The 11,638-nt window shown below is 29.9% G+C and overlaps 1 long non-coding RNA gene across 2 annotated transcripts; it reads right to left on the bottom strand.

Moving 5' to 3' along the window:
* Positions 1-378: 378 nt before the first annotated feature.
* On the bottom strand, positions 379-11,514 carry LOC118186183 (uncharacterized). 2 transcript variants are annotated; one of them, XR_004757730.2, is made up of 5 exons: positions 11,406-11,514; positions 8,335-8,488; positions 5,198-5,330; positions 1,999-2,054; positions 379-619 (listed from the first exon to the last, which is right to left on the bottom strand). It is a non-coding gene; the product is annotated as an uncharacterized LOC118186183 (long non-coding RNA). The 2 variants fall into 2 exon arrangements; XR_004757729.2 differs by having other exon boundaries at positions 8,335-11,477.
* Between the last annotated feature and the right edge of the window lie 124 nt (positions 11,515-11,638).

The raw sequence follows: 11,638 nt of genomic DNA, 5'->3' as shown, positions 1-11,638 counted from the left end.
TTTTTATGAATGCCAATAAACTTGAGAAAAATTTAAGGTCTAACCCTCTCTTTAACCAATCATTAGGACAGCACTATTATGTTTCCTTATGAACTTTATAAAAAGAAATAAGGATATTAATAATGATACATTAAAATTTTTACGCAGGTTTCCTGAGTTATGAATATTATTTCAAGGGTTCCACAAGGGTAACAAATTTGAGAAACAAACAATGTGCTATTCTCATAAATAACAGAACGAAATTTTATCATGCCAAATATTTTCCTTTTGCTCTTAATATGTAGGATCTATTTTTGTGCTTATGCAAAATGTGAAAATTGTAAAAAATGACAAAATACAAAAAATTAGATTTGTTGAGTTTATTTATTTACTATTTAACAGAAGTGTTAAATAAGAAAACTTACCAGTGAAAGAAAACATTCAGTTTTATTAATCAGTTAACAAAGTACTGAGCATACAGAAGCAAAACGTATTTCAAAACAAATATTTAAAAAAAAAAAAAAAAAAAAAATCATAGTAATTTTCAAGTGAAATGCAAATTTTACATCTGAGAATTCATGTTTCAAACTTCTGAATTCTAGCCTTGAGGATATGAAGCCAAATGGTAAGAGCAAATCGGCTGTGCAGAAGAGAAAAGACCATTTTAAATTCCAGAACATTTAGATTTTAAAACATTTTCCAAATTACAAAACATGCAAGTTTCAAAATCATTTTTATACATGAAAGTACAGTAAAGTTCTAAAGCTCCATAAACATCACACTTGCATTATATAGTTATTTAAACAATGCTAGACAACACATCATTGATTTCAAACTTCTGTAGCTAACTGTCATTTGATTACAGTATACAGTTTTATAGTTAATATTACTTCCCTATTACACATCTAAATCTAGATATATATTTCTGGTACATTCTTTGAGAATTACTGTTCCAAACCACAATAATAATCTGATCTCTACAAGATATTTCATGAAATAGCTCATAGATCAGTAATGAATAAATTAATATAATGAAAAATTTAATTACTGCTAATATCAGATTAGTAATGAATAAAAATATTTCATGAAACATTATTCTCGTGATATAGATGATGATCACAGAAATAATGAAATGTATGTTACTACTGCACTTTCAGATTAGAACTATGTTAAATATGATCTCTGTTTTCACATTCCTTAAGGCTGATCTAAAAATGAAAATATATTTAAAAATCTGCAAAAAAGAAATATGTACTTTAAATAACTCTTAATCCTAAATATTAAAAATGTGAAAATAATTCCTTTATGATTTTAGATGATGAAATACTCTCCTACAAAAAGCATATTCATGTGATTTAAATTGTTTTGTAATAAAACTGTTTGTCAGTTGCTATTAACAAAAAACACTAGTGACTAAAAACCTTATTTTTCAGATGAGACAATTACTAATTTATTTTTTACTTAAATTATGTGCAAAAGACAGCAAAGTGGGCAAAATTATTCTCATGAGCAAAAACATTGACCAAATTGTTGCTATTTTAAAATTAATGGCTCATTCATTTTCAATTATAACATGAGAAATAATATGTAATATACAATATAATATGCTTTCAAAAGAGATAAGTATAATATATAGATGTATTACTACATGATACTTTTAATTAAAATAACAATTGATATTTTGATGAAACTAGTACTGTAAAATAAAATTAAATAACTTTGGTTCACAACAAGTTTCTTACATCCAATTTCCTACAAATTTTTAGACTAATCATTTACATATTTCCCAAAAAATTATAATAAAATCAGTAATGTGCCATAAGGTGCAATAAACTTAGTACATCATCTAGCATATAACATACAGATATTTAATCTGGCTTTCTTACTCTTAAAAATACAGGCTCAGTTGCTTATTTTCCATTATTATATATTTACTTTATGGTTAAAAGCAGTTAACTACCAAATTAAAAAAATATTTATTCTGAATTTACTATCCAAATACTATTTGAACTGACTTACAAAATGCATGAAACAATGAACATCTTCTTCTTTGGTAAACTATGTTTAGTTTTCTTCTGAAAACAGAACATTTTAACCTTTTTTAATACTGACAATTTTAATCCACACATTTTATTCATGATAACTTTAAATGAACACAAATTTCAAGGTAACACAAACACATCAGTACTATTTGGCGACTGATAATACTTGAATTAATGCAAAGTTATCATGATTTAATATCATAACATTCGGTTAGTATTAGCTTTAGAGTTAACTTCATGGCCAGTTAGTTTATGGAGTGATATGTCATTGAAGAAGGACTTGTTACCATATTAAACCAATATGAATTGTAAGCTTATTTTGATGATTGACTCAGTATATTTATTATTATCCAGTCAATGAAATTTGAATGATTAATTGTACTCAACAGTAATTTTTAAACAATTAAGCTTAGATGGCCAGAAGTTTTAAGCATCCAATTTCCTCATAGTTACAAACATATCAGATGCTTACATTATACTATGCTACCTTTTTTTGTTGTTTCATTATTCACTTACATCATTTATTTTGCCATGGTTTTCTATATGATACATATATACTCAAACATATACATAAAGTTTACAGCAGCTTTCAAAACTGGAGAGCAGAATAAGCTAACTATTGGGTCATTGCAAAAATTATGCAATTTTTGAAATCAAAGAACATTTTTTTCTAATTATTTTCTTCTTGCTGACACGGAATAACCTTGATTGAAGCAGATGTTTAAGTATGGTCTTTCCTGCTTATGTCACATACTTCTATTATTTATTGTGGCATAACTTTTCTTTGACTGCAATGCTAAGAATGGAGAACTCAGAAGTGTATTTTTATTATATTATACTTATTTATTAAAAAAAAATTGCCAGTCAGCCTGCTTGTAAAATTTGTGCTATATATGGAAAAAGTGCTGTTTCTGACAACACAGTTCAGAAGTGGTTTAAAATGTTTAAGCATGCAAATTTCAGCCTCAAACATGATGCATGTTCTAGATGGCCATCCCTGTAAACAAGGACCAGTTAAACGAAGCTGTCCCCGAAAATCCAACTTATACAGTTCATGATCTATCAGAGAGGATAAATATTCAAAAAAGTAAAGCACATGATCAGTTGAAGAAGGCATATGCAAGCTGTTATGATGTAAGGATACCACATACTTTAACAGAGAAGAATATGCTTCCTTGAGTTTTGGCATGTGATTCTTTGCTGAAAAAAATAAAGAAACTTCTTTTGAAACAGCTCATTACTGTGGATGAGAAATGGATACTACATAATAATGTTACAAGAAAAATATCACATGGAAAGCCAAAAGAACCCCCTTTTAGTAACTTTGGGAAGGAGGCTGCATCCCCAAAAAGATATGTTTTGTGTATGGTGAGACTACAAAGGAACTGTATGCTATGAATTGTTCTTAGCAATTCAGACAATAAATTCAAAAGAATATCGTTCCCAAATGGCTGTTTTAAAAGAATAAATTAAATCAAAGCATCCAGAACTGGCCAGGCTTCAAGGTATTTTTTTTAATCATGGCAATACTCAGCCCCACATTTTAGTGAATGTCATACAGACTTATTGAACATGGCAAAGATGTTTTGTGTCACCCCTTCCCCATATTCACCAGATCTTACCCTCTTCGATTTTCATCTCTTCAGGTCACTGCAAAATTTTTGAATGGCCTTGAGTTTAATTCTTAGGAGACTGTCAAAAAGCATGCCAGTAACTTCTTTATGAATAAACCTAAAGACCTTTTCAAGAAAGGAATTTTCCAACTACTTGAGAAATGTAAAAAGTCAAAGAATAAAATGTTTTTTATGTTATTCAATGAAAATGTCTTATTTTTTGTACTGCCTTATTTGTATTTGCTATGAAAGACTGCAAAACTTTTCGTATGACCCAATGCGTAGATATTTTCAGTTTATCATTAAAGCCAATATCTTTTATGAAGTCTTTCATGATGGTAAAAATCCTCTCCAAGATAAATGGTAGTTTATAACTATTTTGTTGTAATTAGTTAGCCTAACTTAAAACAGATTTGCATTAAAATAAATAAAAGTATAAACTATTTGGGAGATGAATTAATTTTTCTCATAAATTTTCCAGGACAAGATGTGCCAAACAATTTTCTACAAAGAGATATATGTGCTAATGTTGTGAATTAACTGCCATTTTAGTGAATGTGTTGTTCTTATCTCCCACTACAGCATTTTTACTTTCAAATTATTGTTAAAAATTTTTTTTAAAGTGTGTCATTCTATTTCATTCACTGTTTTTTGAAAAAACTAAATTTGAAATTCTTATGTTTAATAAAATTTTATCACAAACAAAGTGAGCCGAGGATGAAAGTTTTTTCATTAGACATATCAAATTGGTGCATATGTCTTTCTGCAGAAAACAGTTTGGGCATGCTCTTCAAGTAAGAAAAAAAGCATTTGATGAAGAAATGATTCCTTCAGATATAAACAATATTTTGTAAGATGAGTCGGAAATTTTTGTCCTTTAAACTATATTTAAAACTAAATTCTGTTCTTTTAAATATAACTTCAATTTTTTTTTCAATTGAGCATTAATTCCTCTTTATATAACTTTTGAGAATATTTATATGTTCCCAAGAGTCAAATCTCAATCTAAAATACTTGTAGCGTTTCCAGTTTATGAGTTTTCATTAGCTGGTTTAAAATTTTCTAATACAGCTCATTTATATTGCCAATCTTATAACTTCTATATGATGTTTAATCTCACTGCAAAGATTTTCTGGTAATATCATACATTTAGTTTTTACTGCTCACACAATATAAGTTACACATTCTGTGTTTTCTATTCTTGAAGTTCTAATTAGTATTATGATATTATAGTTACTCCAGAGAATAGAATTCGGGGAATGAACAAAAGAATAGCTGTGTATATAATAGGAAAGTCTCAAAATTGCATAGCACAAAATACTACTACAATCACCAAATATACTTGTTAGTGGTTTCTGAAATGGAGAATTATTGAGCCCAGATATTTCTTTCTTTTCTCTATATTTATATTACTTACCTACCCAAATATAAACAATACAAAAATGACTTAATATTAAACTAATTTTATTTTGTTAATAATTTAATAACATGTTATAATCATATACACACACAGTTATATATATAAATATATATATTCTTAACCATACCAATTTCACTACTTACCTGACTAAGCAAGTACCAGGCCAAGGTAAGTTCTGATAGAAATTGCGTTCTCATTAATATTTTGCTTATAACACTTTCCTCTTCATTAAAACATGGACATCTGGACTACTGAACCAAGATACACCACAAGCAACTACAATACATAAGGGAGAAAAACAGGTAGAACTGTAACACAGAAATTGAGCAAAGCATAATAAATGATAGGCGAGTAAACTAAGCAAACATCAAACAGATTATTGATGTCATTAGGAATGCACATTTTCCTCCAAGAAGTGAATCTTCAGAACTGATATGGTAAACATAATTCATGTTACTGCGTGTAATATATTATTGTATAATATTAGTTCAATAAAAGTTACTTGCTTGACTAATATTATACTAAAGCTAATTTAATTCTCTTCTTGAATTAAAAAAAAATACATAAATAAAATTATACCTTTAAATGATTTTTTACATACATTTCAGGTATATTTTAAAATGCATTATTATGGAATTTTTATTAACAGTAACAGCTATTTCAAAGTCTCCCATTCCTTCTTTTACTGAAACTTTTAGCAGATATATGTTAACAGCATTAAACTTCAAAGTTAGTATTTTTTGTATTAATCTGTTGAGGAAGATGGAATATAGGAAGAAAGATCTATAGTAGCAATACAGTACTATACTTTTATATGTGACAGAATTAGAGAAGCATTAACTTTTGATGTTTCCTGCACAAAAGTCTGAATATTTTCACTCATCTTTCCATTTTTTCCCTAAGCATAAATGGTTGCAAAGATTTTAAAAAATAAGAGAAAGAAAAAAAAAAAAAAAAAGAGTTCTACATTTACAGCTGCTGAAGTACATCAAACAATACACACATTACTAGTAATACCCACAGAATCATTTACCTTTCACAAGCAAAGAAGAAACGGACACAAAAGTAATGAAGCACTTATGGGATGTAATGTAAACCTCTTGTTTACTTTATTCAAATGAAAACTACACCCTTTTTCCCCAGAACTGAATCTATTTTTTTTATGTCATGTTTCTCTTTTGTAATGCAACTTTAACACCCTTAAAAATACAAACACATTAAACATTGGACTAACATAAGTGATGTTATGCCAAAATGTTGATGTATCTAAGAATAAGGATAGTTCTGAGGATAGATAGTTTTCAAGATCAGACCAGCTTTTGCAGATATTTTAGCTACAGTTGGTTATATTTTTTCATTATATTGCATTCATATATTCTGACTGGAAATTTCTTTCTGTCTTGAGCAAAATAAGTCACACAAAATCTTATGTGATGTTATATAAAAAATTGACCTATCTCATGATAAGGATAGTTCTGAGGATTGATTGCTTTGAAGAAAAGACAAGCTTTGGCAGATATTTTAGCTACAGCCAATCCCAATTTTGCATAATTTTATATTAAAACAGTATACAAACTATTTGTTTCAGAAAGACACAGTAAATGAAAATTCATGTTTAAAAACATGGAAAATTTTCTCTTCTAGTTAGATTCTTATCTAATTAATGTTTTGAAAACAAATGTAAAAAATTATGACTATATATTTTTTAAAAATTATGATTTAATACTAAGATTTTTGCTATTAAAAGTAAAGGACTTACTGGGCTATAGAAGATAAAAGAGATATGGTTTTAATTGTAACAAAATCAGTGAGTAGACTTCCATCATTTCTTTGAAAATTTTTTAAAATAAAATTACAAACCCTTTTTTTAATAAAGCATAATTAGATTGTTTGAACTTTCTATTTTCTTGTTTGTAGGAATACATTCCTCAGGATATGTACCAATTCCTAGACATTGACAAACTCCTAGAATATCTTAAATGGAAGAGTAGCTAGACAAGGATTTAACATTTCACCATATAATAATGAACCATCATGCTTTTGACTGATAGTTGCATACTCCCTGATTTGGTTTCTTTAATTCCAAATGTCTTCAATTCCTAGGCATATGATGATATAATGAAAATTTTTACCTTAACTTAATGCTATCAAGAGAAAAAATATTTTATCCTGGAATTTGAGCACTATATTTCCTCCGCTAGCTTTTTAGCACCAGGTTCTGAAAAATTTTAAAATATTTGCACCCTTTCCCCCCTTCCTCAATGCATTTAGAAAATAAGCTTCCATAAATTTTAAAATGGATTCATCTAGGCAGTGATTGTATTCAGCTCATTAACAAAGACTAATCTTTGCAAACTACCTGTGAAGGTCAAGTTGAAACTTTCTCTTCTAACTGTAGAACTTTATACCACAAGAACTGACCAATTACAACAAAGCAAACACAAACTGACCTTTGGTCTACGATTTCACTGAGTCAGCTGCACATTCATCCACTCTATTATTTATCAATGATTTGAGGCCTAAGGAGCAACCAAGACAACCAATTGCCAAGAATAGGCAAGATTCAACTTATAGGGAAGTAGAAATGAAGATATCTCTTTAGATAGTATAATGTTAATATTACTATGTATTTTTATTGGAATATAGGTAGCTTATTTTAAACAAATAATAGTGTGATAGTTACCAACAATTTATCCATGCCTACTTTTAATTTGCTATGTTTTTAATATAATTGCATTATTTGAAAATTAAACTATTTCCCCGATTTTCTCCTCTCAACTTTTGAATGATAAAATTAGTTTAAAAAGGGGGGAGGATCATGTGAGAAAATTTGGTGTAATGCGTTCTGTTTTTGTCACAATTACACTGATGTGGAAAATGTCTGCCATTAGCATCCAAAGAGAGATAAATTTGTTGATGAATATTTTCAAATGTATGTTATAATATCCACGTATTTATTGTTTCAGATGATGTCAAAATACTGTTCTTCAGCTGCTAATGGTTAAGAAGATAGTTATTCAAAATTCAGGTATATTCATCATGTGGGTCACAGATGGTGGCTGGTTATATTTTTCAGGCTATGCAACCTCACATAACATATAAGTGTGATTGAATGTGAAATCACATATCATTCATGAAGAAAGAATACATTGCATTAAACAGGCACATGGTGCACTACAGAAGTGAATAATTGGTGCCACATTGCTTTGAATAGACTGTCAACATAGGTATTTTCTAAACTAATTTGATGAAATTGAACTATAGAATTACTGCAACTTACCCTTCTTTCAGTACCAAGAAAAGATATTTTTTCAGGTGAAGGATTTCAAGCCACCTATGAATGTCCTAAGACTTTACTTGACTATTTCTTACAGGATCACTTAAAGCTACTGCATATGGCAATGAACCTAGGGCCATTCAACAGCTGAAAAACACTGCACAGGCAATTAATTAAATAAGCATCAATATATTGAAATATACAATTTAAGATATGCATTAACGAGTTGGTCTGCGTTTGGATGACAGTTAGTTATTTTAAACATCTGTAATATCAATGTAACTGCAAAAAAAGTAGAATAGTTTATATTATAATATCAGCTCAAAATATAATTATGTATAAAACTGTAAATTTCCTCATATAAAATTTTAGCATTGTCTTCATCTTATTAGTGCTGATTTGAGCAGATCAAAACGCTTTAAAACAAAACCAGAGTGATAAGTTTCTTGTACTTATTTCTGTTGATCCCCTTTTTATGAATATATCAAGAGTACAAATAAGTATTTGCTGTTTTTTTATTAAAAATTGGTCATTTATTGTGAAAGAACAGTATTATTAGAGTCTTCTAATATGTTTTGGAACTGTAAGGTATTGTAGACCTTATCTGAAAAGATTGAGTAGCGAATTCTTGTTAGGTCTTGGAAGAACAGATGTCTGCAGAAGACGGTTTAAATAACCTTTTTATTTGAATTTAACAAAGAATGCATTCACTTGGTGCTCACAATCTACCACCACTTCTGGCTAAGTAACTTAACGGAAAAATAAGATGCAAGATCACAATAAAGTAAGACGGGCAACAAGACTGGATGGTTTGGTCTAAACCGCTAAATCAGCTACACAGAGCAAAGCCGAAGCTAGAATATCAACATAATCTAAGGAGAGTGGCTAAGAACCAACTATTCACGTGCAAAGCTACTTCAAAATTGTGGCATAAATTTGGAACTCTCTGATTACAAACTCTTAAAAGGAGTTTGTAGGAGAAAGGAAAGTTCCTGAAATTAAAAATAATTGGTTAGAATAAAATAAGGTCTTTGAAGTATGTTATGTTTTATTCAAAGTATAGCCCATCGCTAGCCATTACTTTTTCCCATCTTTCTGGCAACATATGGATACCACAACAGAAGAATGCTTCATCTTTCGAGACGATCCACAAACCAACCCCATTTTTGTTATCTTAATATGATATGAAGTGTTGCTCAGACAGGCCATGCATCATCAATCAAAACAAGTAGTAATCAGAAGTGTCTGGTGAATACAAAGGGAAGGGGGAAAATTTCTCCTTTCAGTGTTGCTGAGCAGGTTTTGACAAGCACCACAACATGTAGATGAGTGTTATCATGCAGGAGAATAATTTTGTCATGTCTGGAGTATTATAGTAGATGCATTTTTCTTTGAGTACTCGAATCAATCTCATCAATTATATTTGGTAGAAAGCTCCAGCAATGGTTTCATTCAGTTTGAGCAACTAGTAATATGCGACACCAAGTTGATAACACAACACCATATACACAACATGATTTTTTTTTTCCACGAATATTCGGCTTGGCTGTCGATGATCATGGTGCCCATGATTTCTTCTTCCTTCGGTTATCATAGCAGATTCATTTTTCATCACCAGTGACTATATGATGCAAAAAAACCCTTTCATTTATGCCTGCCAACCAGCATTTCATGTGTAAGAAACTGGTGTTCAATGTTTTCAGTTTCATTTCATATGGATCCCAATTTTCTTGCTTTTGAATGATTCCCAATGATTTTAAATGATGTGAAATTGATTGTTGAGTCACTCCTAATGTAAGTGCAAGATCTATTTGTGTTTGACACGAATCTTCATCCAACAGTGCATCCAACTCCCAGGCCTGAATCGAATAGGTGCGGGGCCCGATTGGATTTTTTTTATGCGGGGCTCTCTCTATATATTAAATATTTAAATAAAATTCAAATTGAGTATATATATATAACTATATCCCGATTAAATTCAATTTATTTGACATGAACTTTTACAGGTATCAGTTTTCTATATTATAAAGTATATATTATATAATAATAAACACATTAATAAATCTCATCCAGCAGTGCGAACTTAAAATAAATACATTTTTAATTACTTGAATAATTCATAATTTATCCATTATTGTCAAAAGCAATTTGCTTTAAATTTCGAAATAATTTTTTTGTTCATTTTGATGGTAATGCGGGGCCCGATTGCCCTTTGTCCGGCCCTGCCAACTCCACGTCTTTGTAAACTTCCGCTACATTCTTTGCCTTCAATGTCAAACCTTTGAAACCACTCATGACAAGGTCTCTCATTTAAGGCAGCCTCATCAGATACTTCTAAAAACAATCAATACACCTCAGCTGCAGAATTTTTCAAATTACAAAGTTCCCCAAAATGATGCTCATTCAAATCAAAACTTCACATTTTCGCATGAAAAAAATATATGATGCTGATACAAAATCGCCAATATTTCAAGGTTATTTATTACCAGATGTTCAACCTTACAACATTTTACTTCACACAATTGTAACCATAACTTAATGGTGGTGCAATTGTTTGCCAAATGGCAGAGACATATTTATGCTCTCAATATTAAAAGCAGGTGGCTGCAGAGACTTCGTGTTACATATTGCTTTCATGCTGTTGTTTTTTCTTTTCCTACACTTTGAATTACATGAGGTACTTATACGTGATATGGCTACTGAATTGCAATAGCACATTTCCAAGACCAAGGAGAATGTGTTTAAGAAATTCTGGGTTATTGTTAAATACAGCATGTGTAAGTAGCACTGTCTCTGTAGCATATGTAAGTAACCCTACACGCTTTGTTCTGTGGTTACACACATAATGCAACAGATGAACTTTATTGTGATATAGTCTTGATCTCTTATGTATCATGATACATATTTTATACAGGAACGCCTGTTTACTACGATGTGAAATGCATTTTTCTAGACTAAGAATAATTTGAATTAGCGAGTGTTTATCGTTTACTGGCGTTCCATGTACACATTAAAAATACAATTGAGTAACTGAATCAATTAAAAGCTCTTTGAATAAATTTTACAGAGATTACATAAAACCCCATGCTTATTCTCGACCACCCCGTACAATATTACAAATGAACCGCCAGCCGCAAAACACAAAAACGGACTAAGGAGAGTTGAGCTACGCATAGGAATTTTCCGTGCTAATGGTTAAAATTGGATAAAACAATAAAAATCATTAAAATTCGAAAATTTCTATGAACCCATAATCTATCTCGTTTAAATATATAATTATGAAAAAAAAATATTTTAAGATTTCATC

Source organism: Stegodyphus dumicola, chromosome X2 (assembly GCF_044657685.1).
Source record: "Stegodyphus dumicola isolate Sdum_Otavi_A_Nest chromosome X2, ASM4465768v1".
Lineage (NCBI taxonomy): Eukaryota > Metazoa > Arthropoda > Arachnida > Araneae > Eresidae > Stegodyphus > Stegodyphus dumicola.
This window is presented reverse-complemented; position numbering and strand designations above follow the sequence as displayed.